Source organism: Neovison vison, chromosome 13 (assembly GCF_020171115.1).
Source record: "Neovison vison isolate M4711 chromosome 13, ASM_NN_V1, whole genome shotgun sequence".
NCBI lineage: Eukaryota > Metazoa > Chordata > Mammalia > Carnivora > Mustelidae > Neogale > Neogale vison.
Window position 1 is genome coordinate 142,957,269 of NC_058103.1, and position 21,153 is coordinate 142,978,421.

The following is a 21,153-nucleotide window of genomic DNA, read 5'->3' on the forward strand; positions in this document are numbered from 1 at the left end:
CTTCCCACAGGCACTATGATAGATGCAAAGGAAGGGGGGCGGGTAAACAGACTCTGGGGAGCTTACATTATAATGGGGGAGAAAAATAAACACACGCAAATAAGCTATTTTCAGGCTGGGATCCATGCTCTGGAACACTCTGAGTCGTATGAATGAGAGGAACTAGTGGAGAATGCGTTATTGTAGATACAGTACCAAGGATGTTTCCTTAGGGCTTCCCAAAGAAGATGCAGAGCTCAGCTGTCTAGAAAATTTAGAGAAGACCCTTGCTTCTCAAAGTAGGGTCCCAGACCAGCAGCATCAGCATCCCCTGGGAGCTTGTTAGATAGGCAGAATTCCAGATCCCACCTCAGACCTGCTGAGTCAGAATCCACGTTTAACAGAATCGCACAGGTGGTTTGTAGCACAGTAAATTTTGAAAAGTGCGGGGCTCCCAACCCCTGGATGCAGCGTGCAGCCCGCGGGAAAGGTGTAAATCCTGCCGAGGCAGGGAGCAGGGAATGAATGATATTGTCAGCAGTCACTAAAAAGATGACATAGTAACATTTATTTGCTCTTGCCTTTGTAACAGAGCAGCCAGGCTCTAGGAGAAGACCCTGGGCTTATCACATATGACACTCGAAGTGATTTTCTGGGTTAGCTCCCTTGCTTTCCAGGAGACTGAGTTTCTTGAGAAATGGCCCGTTCATGGTGGTCTCCTTTGTGGCACGATCAGGGCTAGGATCTAGAAGAGTCCTTTCTCTACACCCTCTTTCAAATTTTGGCAAGGACAGATTCAAGTGAGTGTCGAGGAGGGTGGGCAGCAAGATGGAATGGTTGGAAAATAATTTCACGTGAAGCACTGGGAATGTTTGGCCTTGGTTTTTCATTCTGTGAGGGTGAACTAGGAAAATATATGTGAGAACCAGGTCCACTTGCAGGGAAGCAAATTGCAGCTCAAGACTAGGAGCAGTTCTAAGACTTAAAGCCTCCCCTCATCAGAAGTGACTGATACACACAGTAAATATTCACAATACTCCTTCTCTCAGGTATTCAGTCCTTGATGGTGAGCTTGCCTGGATTAGGGTTTTCAAAGAGTCATGTTTACTTCCTCTTCCTCCCTTCCTCTCTCCCTCCCTCCCTTTCTTCCTTCCTTTCTCTCTCTTTCTCCCTCCCTCCCTTCCTTCCTTTTGCCATATTCTATACCAGTATTTTTTAAACGAACATAAAAAATATATGTCTAAACTGTGCAAAGTGTACTTAATCTTAAGTGTACAGCTGGGTGAATTTTCATATATTTTATAACTTTGTTATCCACCATCTAGATCAAAATACAGAACACTTCCAGCACCCCTCCTGCTCCTCCTCAGCCAATAATCCTTCTACTCCTTGGTAACCACTGTTTTGACTTCAATCACTATCAATTTGCACGTTCTTCAACTGAATATAAAGTGTCATTTTTTACTTAATATTCTTCTTTAATTAGATTCATTTAAAAATAGCTTTCTATTTGATCTAAGAGATAACATCAATGAAATAATGGTCTGTTGTGACAGGCATTTTTCCTCCTAGCACCCAGTGAAATACACACGGAAACACACACACACAGACACACGCGTATCAAAATGAAGAAGTTTCATTGACCCAGTGGACCACTTTTCGTTTCTCAGAAGCCACGGGATGATTTCTGAGGTCCTTTGCAATTGGTAGATTGTGATCGAGTAGCCACAAGTTCACGGAATGCCCTGTCAAAATGTTTTTTTTTTTTAAATTTTATTTATTTTTTTTAAAAAAGATTTTATTTATTTATTTGACAGACAGAGATCACAAGTGAGCAGAGAGGCAGGCAGAGAGGAGGAAGCAGGCTCGCCGCAGAGCAGAGAGCCCGAAGTGGGGCTCGATCCCAGGACCCTGAGATCATGACCTGAGCCGAAGGCAGCGGCTTAACCCACTGAGCCACCCAGGCGCCCCCCTGTCAAAATCTTGATGCCGCCAGAGAGCCATCCTTGCATCCAGTGATACATCCACCTAAGACACTTGTTGGATACCTAACAATGACTCACAGAAGACTAAACCCCACTTTCCGATTGCAAGTGGAAGTAGAAGAGTAAATCATTTCAGTACGTGTGTGATAACTGCTACAGTCAGGTAAGCATCGGCATACAGAGGCAGGGCGGTTTCTGGAGACAGGGCGGAGAGGAGCCGGTGGGTGGGCATTTTCCTGCGAAACCTCCGCCAGCCACCCCACTCCGATCACTTTGCGGCGGCACAGCGGCGGCAGGCAACCTCAGCCTTCCTTAGCAACCTGAACGCACCGCCCAGATGCCTTCCTATTGGCCTCCCGGAACGTGATGGGCAGCTCTGCAGTGCAATCCCAGCTCGCGGCCTCTGTCTCCGCGCTTACTCACGGGAGGGCTCGTAGGCGTTACCGCCCTCCCCAGGTGCCCCGCCCCTGCCCGAGCGGCTTGTGGCGCATGCGCGGCGGGGTGGGCTGTGTGCAGGGCCAGCGCGGAGCCGGAGCAGCCGCGGTGAAGCTTCTGGGCTCCGCTGAGACCGCCGTGCCCGCTCGTTGCCTCGGCCGCCGCTGCCTCAAGCCGTCGCCGCCGCCGGGTGAGCGGCTGCCTATTGTCCTTCTCGGTGGCGACGGTGCGGAGCTGCTCCGGCTGGGCCCGCGGGGGAGCCCCGGGCGCCGCACGGTGAGAGCGCAACTTAGTTGGCGGAGTTGGGGGAAGTTCTGGGATTTGGGGAGGGGTCGCGGGCGAGGCGCGCGGGCCCCTCCTCCTGCGGCCGCTCCTCGGGGCCGCGGCCGGGACCAGCGCCGGGAGGGGGGCGGGGCCGCGGGGCGAGGAGGGGGCGGGCGGGGATGAAGGGGCGGCGGTGGGGTGCGCCCCGCGGCCCCCTCCTCCCCCTTGTCGCCCCCTCGCTCATTGTCTGCTCCGCGGCCGCGGCGCGCCTCCCACCTCCCGCCGCCCGGCTTCTGGGTCGCCGCCGCTCTCGGCGCGGGGGGCGCGGCCGCGGCCGTGGGGGGCCCCTCGGGCGAAGACGACTCCCCCGGCGCCGGGAGCCGCGGCCCCTTCGAGGGTCCCTCCTGTTGCCCGGCTCCGCGAACAAGTGCTCGGGACGCGAGGGAGCGGCTCCCGCGGGCCGACGCGGACGGTAAACACTCTGGGCCGCGCCCGCCTTCGGGGGGCGCCTTCCGCGCCCATCTCGGGCCGCGCCGCCGGAGGGGACCCGCGCTGGGACTGTGCAGCGGGCTCAGCTCTCCACCGAGTTCAAGTGCAGCCATACTTTGAGACCAAACAAAACATTAACAAAACTTTTTTTTTTTGGGGGGGGCTTACTTATACTATTTATTTATTTATTTATTAGCCAAGTCAACCAATATGAGAAGTTGAAAAGAAATTGGGAGAAAACCCTCAATTTTTCTTTCCCAGGAAACAGGATAGACGGATTTTTTTTACTTTTGGGTGTTTTTTTGTTGTTGTTTTGTTTTTTTGAAATACGTAGTTTTTAACAGCAAAATGATTTCATCAGTTTAAGTTTTTAAGCGTAATTACTGTGCACTGAGGAATTCACAATGAAAGTTGGATTGAGCAATATTTTGGTGTTCGTTCTCAGCTTTTACACTCCTGGGTGAAGTTATTTTTGGAGTTTATTGCCTCGGGCATATACAACTAAAGGAAAAAACAGTGTGTGTGTGTTTTGTTTTTTTTTTTTCTTATTCCAATACACCCCCTTCTGTTTTCTGAAGAAGCATCTTACTCTGTTTTTCTAAGCCGTTGGATTGCCCAGGTCAGAACAAACGGCTGCGTGCAGTTTTTGAAAGATGATTTTTTGCAAGTTTGTAAAAGACCTTAAGATCAGCTGAGATGAATTCCTGTTCTGGTTCTTGTGTTGCTGGGTCTTGGGAGATTTTCAGGCTGCATGAAACACAAGCCTTGTCAGGTTGGGGGTTTGATTCTAGTGAATTTGATTCACTTGGCTTATGATGTGAGAATAATTTGGCTTATGATGTTGAAGACCCCCAAGTGAAACTAGCTTAAGTGTCAAGTTGGTAGTGGAACAGAATGACCCGAAGGTGTTAATACCAGTTTTTTATATCCCACTGCCCTCTCTTAAATTAAAAAGAAAAATCTGAGAAATACTCTCTGTGTCAGTTTGATTGATTTCTCATGTGAAATGAGTAATGCGGGGAAGTGTTCCTGGGTTTTGCTGATTGGGTTGGCCTTGTTTTGCTTTGAAAAGCCAACTTTCTTCACCTGATGAGGCTAAAGAAAAATGTCTTTATGGCATAAGTGCTGTACTTTTAAACTACAACAGCAAGGTCACTTTTAGGAGTCACGGTTCTTGCCCTTACAGCTTTTCTTCCTGGTTGTGCAGTTGCGTATGCCTGTGTGGGATGATCGTGTGGATGAAGGTTGGCAGAGGTTGGAAGGGTTGTCAGGGAGCGACTTAATGTAAACAAATAGAACTGACAACAAAGCCTGACAGGCCAGTTGCTTTCCTTCTCTGAGCTGTGATACCATGTTATACATACTGTTGTTTTAGGATTTCTCACACACTTCATTTATCTGCCTCACTGAGGGTAACTGTATACGTAGTATAAATGGACTTCTCCTCTAGTCTGTTAACTCTCTGAGGGCCGTGATGGGCCTTATTTCTTAGTTTTGTCCCCTCTTTGCCTGGAAGGACTCTTAACGCAGTGTAGGTGTTACACGTTTGAAATTGGTGACGTGTTTTGTACTAAGCTAGGGATAGTGCATGCAGAACCACCGACTCTGGGAACTTGTCCAGAATGACAGTTCACGTGCAGGTCTGTGATGAAATTTAGTTTACTTTAAAAGGATTTCAAACCTTTCTTTTTATCTGTTAATTACCCCTTGAAAAGAAGTGAAGTTTAAATAGAGCTCTGTGTGTTTTCACAATGTGGTTCTCATTTAATTTTCTCCATTTTCTGATGAAATGATTAAGACTGCTGGACAAAGCATTTCACATCTCTGTCTTCTTTCGTGAAGTGGGGAGGTAGCCCAGTTTTGAAGAATACACATTTTTTGTAGCTGGGTACATTTGAGTTCTGATCCCCACACTTCCATTGACTAGTTGGGAGCCACGGAGCTTCTGTGTCCTTCCAAAAGGTGTAGTACCATACATACAGGGTTCTTTAGAATAACTGAAACCATGGGAGGTACTTAATAGTGTGACAGACATTAAGTAGGTCCTTTTTACCTGTAGCTGTAGCGATAATAATTTTGATAACTTTTTATATGATTTGAAGCAGTTTTAAAAGTCTGAGTTTAAAAGCTTCTGAGTTTAGTGGTTTAGCTATTTCTTTCATAAAGAAGGAATCCTTTTGAGAATTGAGTGTCAGTTGAATGAATTTTTTTTTTTTTTTTAAAGGAGCTAGTTGAACTGAATGTTAATAGAAACTGTTATCTTCTCATTGACCTTAACAGGTGTTTGAGTGGAATTTGCGGAGTAGCTTGGTAGGGTATGACTATGCATTTATAGTGTTTAGGAAATGGTGAGAGATGGATTGTTTTCAACACTTGCAATAGGATATCCAAGTTATTTAGTCAGTTCCAGCTTTTGTACCTTATTTTACGTCAGTCTTGAAAAATAATTGATAGGGATTATGACTACATTTTTCAAATTCATTTAAGATAGACCTGGACGGGGGGTTAATTCAGTGTTAGCACAGTTCAGTCATGTTAGCAAATTGCTCACTTCCCCTTCAAGTTAACACCTTTGAAGTTGCCACCGTTTGCGGAAGGAAGCAGTGATTTAAATCTGTTATACCAATTCAGTTTATACTACTTAGAGTACCAAATAGAAAAGATAGATTCTCGAACCTGTAATCAGGACATTTCTATATATTGAATCTCATGTTTCCATTAGTCTTCTTATAAAATGAGAGTACAAAGTTAGACATGGAGGGTTATAGTAAACCTTTAAAAATTTTATCTGATTTGACTCACAGATGGAAGAGAAAACATACCTGACAAAGCTAGATGAATACATTTGGACTTTTGGATAATCCTTTCTTTTAAAGTTAATACTTATGTGCACTTGAATAGACTCAGTTATTACTGATGGGGACAGGGTCCATTGGAAGCGGTGCTCCTGAGTCCTTGTCCGCTTGTCTTACCACTGTAAATGAGGCAGGGGGCGGGGGGAGATGTTAGTGGAAGGAATTTTTATTTCCTTCATAGGTCCTCCCATTTATGATCTTGAAGTCCACCTGTGGGTTGATTGGGGCATAATAAAGAGAAGATGAACAGATAACCCGTTTTGTTAGCCCGTGCTGGGAGGATAGACCACCTGCTCTTGCGATACCGTGATTGTATGAATATTTATGTGGAGCAGTGGTGTGATTTCCCCTTTTTACCTCTTCAGAGCTCTGTTCAGAGCCTGGCAAAGGTGGATATCAGTATGTTTCTGTGATATGGGTATTGGGATGGGAAAAAGGAAGAACTATGAGGAATTAACCATGTAAACAAATAGAACTGACAACAAAGCCTGACAGGCCAGTTGCTTTCCTTCTGGCTCTTCTTTTGGAAACCATGCTTTTGAATTTTCACTTCTGATAGTATCATAAGCCTGTATTTTGCCATAGCCCCACCATCTAAAATGGCCAGTTATTCCTGAATGGTTAGATATTAAGTAGGTATGTCGCATGGTAGTTAATTTCTCTTTTAGACAAGTAAAGATGTCAAGTTAGGGAAAAGCATGTAGGAGTTATGTAAAGAATTTCATAGAACCCAAGATGATTCTCTGATGGTGATCTCTACTAAAAACAGGTGGTATGGAGCCACATGTCTGACTTCACAACCAGGCTTTGCCATTTATTGACTGTGTGTCCTTGAGCAAGCCACTTAGTCTGTCTCAAACATAAGATCCTTGTAAACTAAAAACAAATTTAATATTAATCATCTCTTATCACTTACTACTGTTATGAGAAACAAATAAGGTAAAATACCATACCAGTGCTATGCCATTTTGTAAATTTATTGGTTGACTGCTGGTTTGGAGAAAATTCAAATCCTGGTTGAAAAGAGAAAAACATCCAATTATGTCTGTCTGTCTGTCTGTCTTTCTTTCTTTTTTAATAAAAGATAATTAAAATATGCTATAATTATTGTCATTCTCCTTGCTTGGGAAAATTGATATGTTTTACCTTGGCTCTATTCTGTTTTCCTTTTAGTACATATTTGTCATGGAGTAATTTTCTAAATGCTAAAGAAATTTCAGTTCACAGTGCTTGCTCTTAGACCCAAGTTACTGTGAAATCACAGGAACTGACGGTAGATGCCAGTTCTCGAAGTCAGGTTAAACCACAATAAACAGCAAACAAAGAATGTCAGAATATTTTGAGAGCACAAAAGAAGCTAGTGTAGTTGTCTGGTGTTTACTGACTCATTTTCTAAAATAATTTTTTTAAATTGGTTTACTCAGATCGGGAGTGTGCCTTATCTGTGCCAGATGTTACACTCTGTGTCTTACCTACGCTTCTTATTTAATTTTGGGGGGGAAAAAAAAAAAGATACAAGGCAGGCATTACTAAGCTGTTCAAGTATGGGGAAACAGCCCCCAGAGTGATTTTATAGTGATCACATAGGTCTTAAACTAAAATTTGAACTCCGATAATTCTGGCTCCAAAGGCGAGGCTTTTCACAATATTGATGCTATCACCTGGAAAGAGTACACTTTTAAAATAAATCAAGTTTATTGAAATACTATTTATAAGATAAAATGTGCCCATTTTAAGTATATAGCATTTGATGAGTTTTGTCAGGTGTATCCATGTAGGTAACAGCAAAACCAAAGTAGGGAGCATTTCCATCATTCCAGAAAAATTCCGTTGCAACTCTGGCCAGTTCCTCCCCTCAACCCTCACTGCACTGCCTGCCTCACTATAGGCAACCCCTAGTCTGCTTTCTGTAGTTTTGTCTCCATGAGGGGTCCTCAAACTATAGACCTCAGGCCAAATCTGGCCTACTGCCTCATTTTATGAATAAAGTTTTATTGGGACATCGCAGTGCTCATTTGTCTGTGGCTGATTTGGTGCTTCAGCGACAGTAGAGTAGTTGCCCACAAAGCCACACGTTATTTACTGTCTGGCCTTCTACAGAAAACGTTTGCTGATCTTTGTGTTTTACATAACCAAGTGCAATGGTTACATCTAAGAAAAGTAGCAACAGTATTCAGTGCATATTCAACTTTTCCCATTTATCTTGCAATTCTCTCTCTCTCTTATTTTTTTTAAAGATTTTGTTTATTTATTTGACAGACAGAGATCACAAGTAGGCAGAGAAGCAGGCAGAGGGAGAGGAGGAAGCAGGCTTCCTGCTGAGCAGAGAGCCCGACGTGGGGCTCGATCCCAGAACCCTGGGATCATGACCTGAGCCGAAGGCAGAGGCTTTAACCCACTGAGCCACCCAGGCGCCCCTGCAAATCTCTTTTTATAGTTGGTTTCATTTTTAACCAGGGCAAAATAAGGATTTACTCAGTACATTCTTGTCTCTTTAGCCTTTATTTTCTCATTTTAATGTATAATTTATACTCAGTAAAAATTAGTAGCATTCTGTGAGTTTTGACAGATACATTCACATAACCACTATTTCAATGAAGATATGTATGGAATGGTTCCTTTATCTCCCAAACCAAATTCTTCTAAACTCCTCTGTAGTCAACCCATTTTTGACTCTCAGACCCAGACACTATTGATCTGTTTTCTTTCTCCATGGTTTTTTGCCTTTTGAAAATGTCATGCAAATGGACTCCTAATCATACATAATGTAGGCTGTTTTTCTTTTTCCCCCATTTGCCTGGTGACTAGTGATGTTAAGCATCCTTTCATGTGATTCTTTGCCATTCTTTGGTAATGTGTTCAAATCTTTTACCCATTAAAATATTGAATTGTTTGCTTTATTATTGAGTTTTGAAAGTTCTTTAGAGAGAGCGTGAGAGCAGGGCTTGGGGGGTGAGGGAAGGGAGGGGCGGAGTGAGAGACAGTCTTAAGCAGACTCAAACCGAGCGCAGAGCCCCATGCAGGGCTTGATCTCACCACCCTGAGATCACCTGAGCCAGAACCAAGAGCTGAATGCTTAACTGACTGCGTCATCAGGCTCCCTGAGAGTTCTGCATCTATATTCTAGAATTAGATACATGATTATTGTTTGCAAATACTTTCTCCTGTTCTGTGGCTTATCTTTTTTTTCTCTTAATGTCTTATGAAGAGCAGTTCTTACTTACGATAATGATGTTTTTTTCCTTTTATGATCATGTTTTTGGTGTACTATCTGAGAAGTCTTTGCCTGTCCTAAACAAAAAGACTTTCCCTGTACTTTCTCCCAGGAGTTTTATACTTTAAAATTTTACATTTAGGTTTATGATTCGCTTTGAGTTAATTTTTCTAAATGGTTCAAGGTACGGATTGAGATCTATTTTTTTGCTTTTAGATGAATAGTAGTTCCAGCAACCTTTTTTTTTTAAGGATTTTATTTTCTTGTTTGAGAGAGCATGTGTGCGAGTGGAGGAAGGGTCAGAGGGAGAGGAATGAGAGACTCTCCAGCAGACTCCCTCCCACTGAGTACGAAGCCCCGTACGGGACTCCGTCTCATGACCCTGAGATCATGACCTGAGCTGAAATCAAGTGTTGGACGCTTAACCGACAGCCAGCCAGGTGCCCCAGCCCCGCTGTTTGGAAAGACTTTCTCCATTGTATTACCTTTGTTGAAAGTCAGTTGGTCATACATACCCGTGGGTCTGTTTCTAGATTCTGTGTTCTGTTACATTGATCTGAGTCATTTCACCATTAGCACACTGTTGATTACTGTAGGTTATAGTAAGTCTTGAAATCAGGTCATGTGGTTTCTGTAATTGTGTTACCTTTTCAGAAATTTTTTTTTTTTTTTTAAAGATTTTATTTATTTATTTGTCAGAGAGAGAGGGAGAGAGAGCGAGCACAGGCAGACAGAGAGGCAGACAGAGGCAGAGGGAGAAGCAGGCTCCCTGCCGAGCAAGGAGCCCGATGTGGGACTCAATCCCAGGATGCTGAGATCATGACCTGAGCCGAAGGCAGCTGCTTAACCAACTGAGCCACCCAGGTGTCCCTTCAGAAATGTTTTTGAGTGTTCTAGTTGATTTGCCTTCCCAGGTACATTTTAGAATGAGCTTGTTGATCTCTGTAATCTTGCAGGGATTTTTGACTGGCATTGCATTGAATCTGTAAATCGGGAGAATTGACGTATTGAGCCATGAATATGGTATATCCCTGGACTATTTTTCGATATTTTCATTTGTGTTTTTCAGTAATTGGGTCTTTGCATATGTTTTATAAGATTCATATATGTATCATGTTTTCTGGTGCTGTTGTAAATGATGCTTCTAAAATTTCAATTTCTAGTTGTTCATTGCTAGTATATAGAAATGGGATTGAATTTCATATGCCAACCTTGTATCTTATGACCTTGCTAGGCCCAGTTTTAGTTCTAGAAGCCTTTTTGTAGACTCCTTGAGATCTTCTACATAGATAATAGTGTCATCAGCAAATATAGGTAGTTTGAGTTCTTCCTTTTCAGTTTGTATGTTTTTTATTTCTTGCTTTATTGAACTGGCTAGGACCCCCAGTTGATGCTGAGTAGGAGTTTTAAAAGTGGACATCCTTTCCTCATGTTGGGGAGCAGAAAACATTCAGTGTTTCACCATAAATCTGTTATAGGTGTACTCTAGAGAGAATGTGGGTTCAGTTCCAGACCACTGAAATAAAGTGTGTATCATAGTAAAGCAAGTCAAATTAATTTTTTAGTTTACTTTTTTTTTTTTAAAGATTTTATTTTTCAGAGAGAGAGAGATTGATTGAGAGCGAGCATGCGCACAAGCAGGGGAAGTGGCGGGCAGAGGGAGAAGACTCCCTGCTGAACAAGGAACCCAGCATGGGACCCAGTCTCAGTACCCTGGGATCATGACCCTAAGACGAAGGCAGACGCCCAAATTAGCCTCCCAGGCGTCCCAGTTTTTTGGTTTTCTATTACATGTAAAAGCTATGTTTATACTGTAGTCTATTAAGTGTTTAAAAGCATTCTGTTTTTTAAAAAGTACATACCCTAATTAGAAATATTTGATTGTAGGGGCTCCTGGGTGGCTCAGTGGGTTAAGCCGCTGCCTTCGGCTCAGGTCATGATCTCGGGGTCCTGGGATCGAGCCCCATATCGGGTTCTCTGCTCAGCAGGGAGCCTGCTTCCCTCTCTCTCTCTGCCTGCCTCTCTGTCTACTTGTGATCTCTGTCAAATAAATAAATAAAATCTTAAAAAAAAAAAAAAAAAAGAAAGAAATATTTGATTGCTAAAAAATACTGACCGTAATCTGAGTTTTCAGTGATTTGTAATCACCAATCACATACAGTCATGACAAATATAATCATAATGCACAAGTTTGAAATATTACTGCAAGATTTACCAAAATGTGACACAGACACAAAGTGAAGCAAATGCTGTTGGAAAAGTGGCTCTGAGAGACTCGGCTCGATGCGGGGTGGCCACAGACCTTCAGTCTGTAAACAATGCAGTGTCTGTGAAGTACCATAAAACAACGTATGCCTGTATTTATAGTTTGTTTTTTTTATGTGTCCTTTATCAAGTTGACGTTCTTACCTGTTTCTAGTTTGTGGAGACTTTTTTATCATAAATGGATATTGAATGTTACCAAAGGCTTTCTCTGCATCTTTTGGGATGATCATTTATTTTTTTCTTCTTTATTCTGTTGATGTCTGATTTTGGAACTTTGAACTAGCCTTGTGTTCTTGTGATGATCCTGGGTTGGTCATGATGTTTTCTTCATATCTCGTTGGATTCAATTTGCTACTGAATCTTTTTTATTTCTTCCATTTGTCTCCTATTTAGGTTCATTAAAAAATTCTTGATTATATATATAAGACTCAGCAGTTGTTAAGGTTTCTGTTAATCCCATTATATTTGTTTCTGTGGCCTGATTTTATTCTGGATCAAGTTTTCTTCTTTTTATATCTAGTAATTTCTTCTTGGATTCTGGACATGGTGAATTTTAAGGTTTGATTGCCGGATTTTGCTCTTTTAAAGCAGGATTTCTCAACCTTGATCTTACTGACATTTTGGGTCAGGTAATTCTCTGTTTGGGGGCTGTCCTGTGCTTTGTAGGGTGTTTAGCCTAATTCCTCGCCCACTAGATGCCAATTGCAATAACTAAAATTGTCTCCAGACACACTGAAAGTCACCTGGCAGGGAGTAGAAATCATCCCTAATATGAGAGGCACTGCTTTAAAGAGGGTTGGATTTTGTTTTTGCAGGTTAAGTTACTTGCATGGTACTTCTTAGGCTTATTCCTGAACTCTGTAGGATTGGTCGAGTGGAGCTTTTACTCTTAAGACTTTTTTCATTCCACTAATTAATCATGAAGCCTCCAGTTTCCACTGAAAAATTGGATGTTCTCCGCCCTGACTGGTCAGAATATGAATGTCTGCCAGCCCTGTGCCGACTCTGGGATTATTTAGCTGATGGTTCTAGGGTCATTCTTTGCCTGCCGCCATAGATTTTTCAGTATGCACGTATAGGTTACAGTTCAGTATCAGACCCAAGGAGGCTTCTCTGTGCTGAATTTTGAGATTCCTTCGCCTTCCCAAACTCTTAAGTCTTACTTCTCAGCTTGACGAGACTGCCAGGCTTTGCTCAGAATCGTCCTCATTGAACCATGCTCCAGCGCGCTGCAGGCCGAGAAAGCTGGTTGGGGGCTCGGCTCATCTCTCCCCTTCTGTTAGGAATTGCAGTCCTTTGCTCCTGTTGTCCAGTGTCTAAAAGATGTTGCCTTATATATTTGGTCTGTTTTTCTAGTTGTTGGAGGGGGTGTTGGCAGGATAAGTCTGGAGCCAGTTACTCCATCATGGTTGGAAGCTGAAGTCTCTTTGAAGACTGTATTGGTGGTGCTGAAAGTCTTGTTACAGGATTCTTCAAATATTGGGGGGGGGTATAAATATCAAAGAAACATTTCTTAAATGTCTGCTGTCTGTAGCTCAGCCCTTATTTGGTGGGGAATACAGAAAAGTAGATATCTTCCAGGTGAGGAGGGGCATACGTAGTGCATACGTAAGATTAATCACAGATGGGAAAAGCTCTAGTGATGAACAGAAAGAGAAAAAATCACTGTGGCCTGGTATTTTCAAACAAATGCATTCTTTGACATTCTTGTTCTTTATACTTCAGTTTTATGGCACTTAGTATTGGAAGAGGACTGGTTCTTTCAGATGGCATTTGGCAGTTTTCTCTTCTGTAAAATGGGCATGTAACATCCTTGTCTGGTTTGTTAATTTAGCCAGCACATTTGGGTGCCTTCTGTATGTAAGGTCCTGTTCCAGGTGATGGGGATTCAGTGAAAATAAGAGACGGCTGTTGCCACCAAGGAGCTGACATTCTAGTAAGGGAAAAAGAAGGTAAGCAAGTGATGGGGGCGCCAGGGTGGCTCAGTGGGTGAAGCGTTTGCCTTCGGTTCAGTTCATGATCCTGGGGTCCTGAGACTGAGCCCCGCGTTGGGCTCCCTACTTGGCTGGGAGTGTTCCTCTCCCCTCCTTCCGGCTCATGCTCTGTCTCGCCATCTCTGTCGCTAACTCCGCCTCCCTCTCAAATAAATACAATCTTTAAAAAAAAAGATAAACCAATGAACAGGTTTTTGGATGTCTGGGCTAGATGATTTTGGGAAGAATGTGCAGAGTGTTAGAAGTTGGCGTGGTCAAACGACCTTCTGGAGGAGGTGACATTTGAGTAGAAACCTGAGCCGAGGAAAGGGAGCAGGCCACCTGGAGATGCCTGGCTGTTCCAGGCAGAAGGAACGTCAGGGACGAAGAGCTTCAGATGGGAGTAAGCACAGGAGTTTGGTGGGGCTGGAATGGGGCGGGGAAGGGGAACCAGGGAGAAATCTATAGGAGGCATAGGGCGCATCACATAGGCTTTTAAGGATGACAAGAAGTCACTGAAAGGTTTGAGGAAGGAATAACAAGAGCTGATTTTGGTTTTTAAAAGTTTCACTGTGGGGGCGCCTGGGTGGCTCAGCGGGTTAAAGCCTCTGCCTTCAGCTCAGGTCATGATCCCAGGGTCCTGGGATGGAGCCCCACATCAGGCTCTCTGCTCACGAGGGAGCCTGCTTCCCCTTCTCTCTCTCTGCCTGCCCCTCTGCCTATTTGTGATCTCTGTCTGTCAAATAAATAAATAAAATTGTTAAAGAAAAAAGTTTCCCTGTGCGTGTAAGGAACAGGAGTGGAAACAAGGGCGACCAAGAATTTTGTAGTAGTTCACTCTGGAGAAAGAAGATGGTAGCTTGGGTTAGGGTAGCAGTGGTGAAAGTGGTGAGGAGTGGTTGGAATCCGTGTACATTGTGAAGCGAGAACTGATAGGATTCTTTATGGATTGAAAAAGGGTTTTGAAGGGAAGAAACCAATCCAGGATGGTTCCCAGGTGTTTTCCTTGAACAACTGGGTGAACGGTGCTATGGTTTCCTGAGGGGTTGGGGGTGAGGATGTGAGTGAGTTAGTTGGGAGGAAGAAATTGTTTTTTCTCTTTCTCCGATGTGCCAAGTTTTAGATCTGTGAGATTTTAAATGAAGGTGTCAGTAAGTAATTGGGTATGCAAATCTGGAGTTTGGGAATGAAGTTTGCACTGGATGTAAGAATTAGAGAACCATAGATAGAAAAGGGGGGGTGGTTATTGTGAGAATTAGGGATATGTAAACCCCTGGCACATGTCAGGGTCACATGGCATGGTAGCTAGTAATAATCATGACCGTGGTAACCAGTAACAACAACGGGGTTTATCTAGGGGGGCTATCAATAAGTGAAGGAAGAAGGTAGTGTTCTAAAAACAGTACCTCGCCTATTAAATCCAAGTGAGTTAGGACTGTAAACACGGTGAAAACTGTTCTCTGAGCATGAGAAAAATATTATTAGTGAAATCTGTTGTACATTTTCAATCTCTGAGTACAGCTGTGATTTTTAATGTGATGCGGGGGTGTCATTTGTATATTTCGCATATACATAATAACAGGAGTCTGGAGGGAGGCTATTGCAAATTGTTTAGTTGTGTTCAAGGAGATGATAGGCTGTTTCTTACTTTCTATGTGTTTTGAAAATTATGTATTTTTCTTTAGTCTTTTTTTTTTTTTTTTTTTTTAAGTAAATGCTATCCCCCCACGTGGGGCTGGGATGCACAGCCCTGAGGTCAAGAGTTGCACACACCGCCGACTGAGCCAGCGAGGCACCCTAATCTTATTTTTAATAAAGGGAGTTAGTGTTTTCGGAGAGTCCTCAGTTGATGAGCTTCTGGGTAGATGAGTTTCATTTGTTTGCAGTTGCTAAACACTGCTTCTTCCCATAGCTGGGTCTTTGACTGTGGTCTGTTGTCTTAAAAATTTGAGCCCTTGATCACAGGAGGCCATCAGGTAACAGAGTGGTTGGTGGTTTTGATATGGGTCCGTAACAGCTCCTGGGAAATTGTTAGCACATGTTCTCCCCACCTGGCTAGATGGGGCACAGTTTTGTTCAAAGGGGACATTATTATTCAGCACTTGAAATTTGCTGCATAGATCCCTTGAGATAAATTGAACCGAGCATGATATATTTTTTTAAAAATCTGAATTACACTGTCAACATTGACTTAATTCTTTAGAAGTATTCCTTTTCTTAGGTGATAATGCTAAAGGGATAGCTGTGTCGGGCTTTTTGCAAATTTGATATTTTCTGTAATTCGTCAATCAGTTCTAAAAACACTCGTCGTCATTTGAATGGTATCTGTAAATAAACCCACGGTACCTGGTCTTGCCAGTTGAGTTCTGCTTTGTCCAAAGTAGGTGTGTTTCTGGAGTGGGAGAAGGTAGGCCCAGTGTGGCATTGCATGGAAATAATTTATGTTACCTTTTACAAGCTGGAAGAAAATGGTTTTTTTTTGCCCCTCAGGCACTTTGTACATAGCTTGGCTGGGCTAAGAATACAAAGGATCTCTGGGCCTGACCTTGCAGTTTGGGAATTATTTAGGGAAAAATGTGGCAACAGAAGTTGAGAAGTGGAGTTCTAATTGTTCATTTGGTCACATGAGGCCTTTGGGGCCTGGCTGAGGTGCTTTCTCTGTTGGGGGATTAAGGATCTATATGGGTCAGTGGACAGGAATGACCAAAGCTTTTGCCTCGGCCCTCCTGCTAAAATGGTGGTGTATGTGTGCCTGGTGCAGGGGATAGTGTGTTTTTAAAAGACTAAAGCAGTCTAGAAAGATCTTTCGAGGCAGGCTGGTTCCTAAGAAGTGTTTTCTAAAAAAGTGAAGTTACTAAAAGACAAAACTTTTATATACTACCTATGTATTGTGTGTTCCTTTATATTCTTAATTCCTTACAAGAACCCCATAAGGTAGGTATTATTCCCTCCCTCTGAACCTTTTTTGATGAAAAAATGGGGGTTCAGAGATAATACTTTGCCCTTTTCAGGTCAGTGAACTATAATTTTCGTCCAATACTTTGTGACTATAAACATACTTTAGTTTTATTATATATGCCTTAAGTCATTTTTTAAAAAAATTCTGATATAATTATATCCAGAATAACCAGCTGAAAATTCCATCTTGTTCATGTTGTAAATAGAAAATCATTGTGGTCTGCTCTTAGAATTTTCCTAGAATCCTTAAAAACATGCTGAGCTTCCATATTTGTGCCTTGAAAGTAGCAGAAACTTAACCAGTGTTTTACTTTGCATGCAGGAGTTTTGTGGATGAACATTAATAATTAACATTTATACACTCCTTCACGTCTTCAAAGTGTTTTACAAACAGTTAATTAGTTTATGTTTAATCTATATTGGAAGTTGAAAAACCCGTTTTTTAGGTTCATTTCAGCAGTACAGAAGTGTTGAGGGTGGGTGATAAGGAGTAAGTCTTCAGTGAGAAAAATGCAGGTATTTTACTGCGTAGTCTGTGAAACATCTTTCCTCAGTCCCCTCGCTCTGTGCCCACATCAGCTTCTGTTAAGTGTGTATTTTGGGTGTCCATCTCCTGCTTACTGCAGAGGAATGGAATTATGTGGACTGAAAGAGGGTCCAGGATGGCGGGGGAAAGACCTGGGTGACTCAGTGAACTGCGCTGCACGTTTCTTTTCTGTAGTCCTTTAAATGTGAATTGTCCTCACTTAATTCCTGCGGGGCCTTTGAGGGACGGGAAGGGATTGGCCCAGAGACTCTGGCAGATGAACAGAGTCGTTATCCGTGTTAATTTCTGGGAAAAGTTCTTTTCTTTTTCACTCCTGGCTCAGGAGATAATAACCCTGTAACTGAATACTTGCTGGTTCCTTCACTACCACTCGTCACTTGATTCCATCCCCTCTCCCCTCCACCCCCAACAAAATGGCTTTTCCTTGGCAAGGTTGTGTAGTGGGGAAAAGACTGGGAAGGAGCCGAGACCCAGTTCAGCTGCATCTCTGTCGCATAACTAGCAGGGCCACCTTAAGCGGGGTTACTGCTTTCTTCTGCCCCTGAGTTCTTCTGTTCGCTGCAATAGCGTGTTAACCTTTCGTGGAGTGCTGCGAGGGTGCAGGGGGGCAGGTGAAACTCGGGCTCTCGGATCCGGGGGGCCGGAGGCCGGAGGATATTTAACATCAGTGAGGGTTCTTCAAAGTTGCAGTGACTTCTTCCTTCCTACTTCGGTTGAAACAATTAAATTATTTTCTTGCTATTGTTGTCAGCCGCATTACTTCACGTTAGATATCTCTTTTCCTAATACAGAGCAATAAATAGAACCGTTTGATAAATACTTGGTCTGGGTGATTTCCTAAGACAGGATGTGCAAGTTCCCTTTCATCGCTGTGGAATGGCCCAGCCGTTCAGAGGCACCTCTTCATGAATCTTTGTCTCGATGACCTTGTCAAGGAAACCTTAGTATGGAATGGCAGAAAGGAGAAGAATTCTGAGAGCTTGGATGTGTATTTGATTAAATTTTTATCATCAGTGGGAATCTGTTCTTTTAAAGAGGCCAACAGATAGGAATGGCCTTGAACTTTTCCCTCTGCCAAAGAGTGGTGTTTTCACATCTTTCTCTTTTTCCCTTTCCTTTCCTTCTGGAAAATCTGAAAACCTCAAGTTATGGTAAATTGGCTTTTGAACCTTTTTGTAACATTGGATATACCCAGGTTTAAACTTCAACCTTTTCCACCAAGATTTCTGGTAACTTGGAACGTTGTACAGCTGCTTTGAATAACTGGGACTGACTTAAATACTTAGAGCCACTCTTATTTTCAAGGATGGCTACAGGTGATATATTTTTTTTACGCTTCGAATAAGGAGCCCTTTGTTTTTGTTTTTGAGAATTTATTTATTTATTTGACAGAGAGATACCGCAAGCAGGGGGAGCGCCGAGGAAGGGAGAGGGAGAAGCTGGCTTGCTGCTGAGCAGGGAGCCAGACTTGGGGCTCAATTCCTGGGCCCTGGGATCATGACCTGAGTTGAAGAGAGACACCTAACTGAGACGCCCAGGCACCTTCTAGACCTTTGTTTTTTTGGCCTGGACAAGTTATGTATATAAATTAGAAAAGGTGGGCGTTTTCTGGAAACATGTAGTTGGTTAGAGCAATATCGTAAAGGACAGAAATAAATGTTTTGTTTTCTTTTTTTCTAAAACACTGTGCCAGCAACCTGGACAAATGATTGTTTTTCCTGTTCATATTAAGTATCTTGGGTTCTTCTGTTTCCTGTCACCTCTTTAATGTTTCTTTCTTTCTTTCTTTTTAATTAGGGAGGGACAGTGGGGATAGGGAGAGAGAAAGATCCCAAGCAGGCTCCACTCCCAGCTTGGAGCCCGACATTGCGGCTTGATCTCTCAACCTCAAGATCCTAACCTGAGCCTAAATCGAGAGTCAGTTGCTTAACCGACTGAGCCACTCAGATGCCTCACTTCTTTAACTTTTCCATTATATCTTTGCCCAATGTACATTTTCTCCCTTCTAGTGAATTCAGTAGGATTCCTTTGTCACACTGTGCCCTGACGGGGTGGGGATAAGGTAGTAACCTAATGTCTGTATTTCCTCTAGATTGTAATCTCCTGGAGGGCAGATTTTGTCTTTGTTCATCACTGTATCCCCAGCACCTGGCATTGTGCATGGCGTATCGGAGTTAGTTCTGTGCAGGTCATATTTGGGTGGGTGGATGAGCTTGTGACAAAACTGTAGATACTAATAATATATGCATATTATTGAACTGTTAATAGAATCTGCCCTGTTGAGAATAGACAGATTTTAGATTTCTCTTCCTGGCATCATTTGTACTTTGGTTCTGGTGAGTTAAATCATCCTTTTGGGGGAAGGGAAGCACCATGTTAAATGGAAGCTTGGCCAGTGTTGACCAAGACTGCTGGTAAAATTTGTACAGCTCTTGCCTGGTTTTGTGCTTGGTCAGTGAGGGTCTCTGTCACTTTACATTTTAATCTGTTCAGCGGCTTAGCACGGACATGAGACCGTAGGTGGGGTTTTTCTGCCTTAATTTTAAAAAATGTTATATAATGATTTTAAAACATACTCCTCAAACCCCTCAAATAGAACAGCAGAATTGACCCTGTGTACCCATTATGCCAGATTCTAGAGAATTTGCAAGATTTTGCTATTCTCCTCATATATCATTTTTATGCTAAAATTTCACAGAAATAGAATCCATATAAGGTAAAATTTACCCCGCCTCACTTGAATATGCTTATTCTAGTTGTCTTGAAAGTCACCACAAAACTATCATTTTCTTAATAGAGATTCTTAAATAGTGTTTGTACTCCAGTGTGCAATAACGTAAACCAGGAGACGCCTCTAAATCGCGGCAGGGTATGTCTCAAGGATGTGGAACCAAAACCTTAACTCAGAGCAGAAGAATGCCGAGTAGCCTTTTCGCCTTTCAACAGAAATCATTGTAGAAATAGGACCATAAACCTTCTATTAAACACTGTTGTGTGAAATTCGAGGTTTCTCTCAGATCAGACATGGGAAAGTAAGCAAAGCTGCACAAATGACTGATTTGGGCAGTTTTTTGAGTTCTTCTCCCTAATGGTAAACCCTTTTTTCTTTTTCCTCCTCAGATGATTGTTTCTTTCTTAATACAGTACAAGAATGTTATGACTTATATGAAATTATCTCTGGTTTCATGTCAGCAGTTTTTTCACTTCCCTACACAGAACTTAGGGGTTTGATTACCTCTTGATGATCTGTTTTTTTTCTTTTTTTTTAATTCTTTTTTTTTTTTAAAGATTTTATTTATTTATTTGACAGAGAGAGATCATAAGTAGGCAGAGAGGCAGGCAGAGGGAGAGGAAGGGAAGCAGGCTCCCTGCTGAGCAGAGAGCCCGATGAGGGACTAGATCCCAGGACCCTGAGATCATGACCTGAGCCAAAGGCAGCGGCTCAACACACTGAGCCACCCAGGCGCCCCATCTGCTTTTTTTCTTAAAATGCATTCCCATTTGTTTTGATTTTTGTGAAGAAAATACTTTTAAAATTGAATACCTTCATGAATCTTATACTTCCTTAATAATCCATTCGGTCATATAAGTAGAAATTCTGTTGATGGGGCGCCTGGGTGGCTCAGTGGGTTAGGCCGCTGCCTTCGGCTCAGGTCATGGTCTCAGGGTCCTGGGATCGGGCCCCGCATCGGGCTTTCTGCTCGGCGGGGAGCCTGCTTCCCCCTCTCTCTCTGCCTGCCTCTCTGCCTGCTTGTGATCTCTCTCTCTCTCTCTCTCTCTCTGTCAAATAAATTAATAAATACAATCTTTAAAAAAAAAAAAAAGAAATTCTGTTGATTTTTCTTGTGCTTCCCAATTCAGGTCATCTTAAAAGTTTTCATTTGGGGGCGCCTGGGTGGCTCAGTCGGTTAAGTGTCTGCCTTCGGCTCAGGTCATGATCCCAGGTTCCTGGGATGGAGCCCTGGGCTCTGTGCTTGGTAGAGAGTCTGCTTCTCCCTCTCCCTTTGCTGTTCTTCCTCTTGTGCTCTCTCTGTGTCAAACAAACAAAATCTTAAAAAAAAAAGTTTTGATTTGAAGCCTGGGAAATACTGATTAATTAATACATTGTATGTATCATGTCCTAAGCTCACAGGTTCTAAGGTACCATTTGGGCTGCGTTGCCGAAAGTGTTTGTGGCAGTCTAAAGATG

At 42.8% G+C, this 21,153-nt stretch overlaps 1 protein-coding gene across 7 annotated transcripts in view; it reads left to right on the plus strand.

The window, feature by feature from the left end:
* Positions 1–2,611: 2,611 nt before the first annotated feature.
* The window catches only part of AKAP13 (A-kinase anchoring protein 13), a 322,456-nt gene continuing 303,914 nt past the window's right edge, over positions 2,612–21,153 (plus strand). For all 7 annotated transcript variants that reach the window (XM_044231511.1, XM_044231512.1, XM_044231515.1 and 4 more), the window contains exon 1: positions 2,612–2,675. The gene's annotated coding sequence lies outside the window, so the exon portion shown is untranslated. The remainder of the gene's footprint in view (positions 2,676–21,153) is intronic.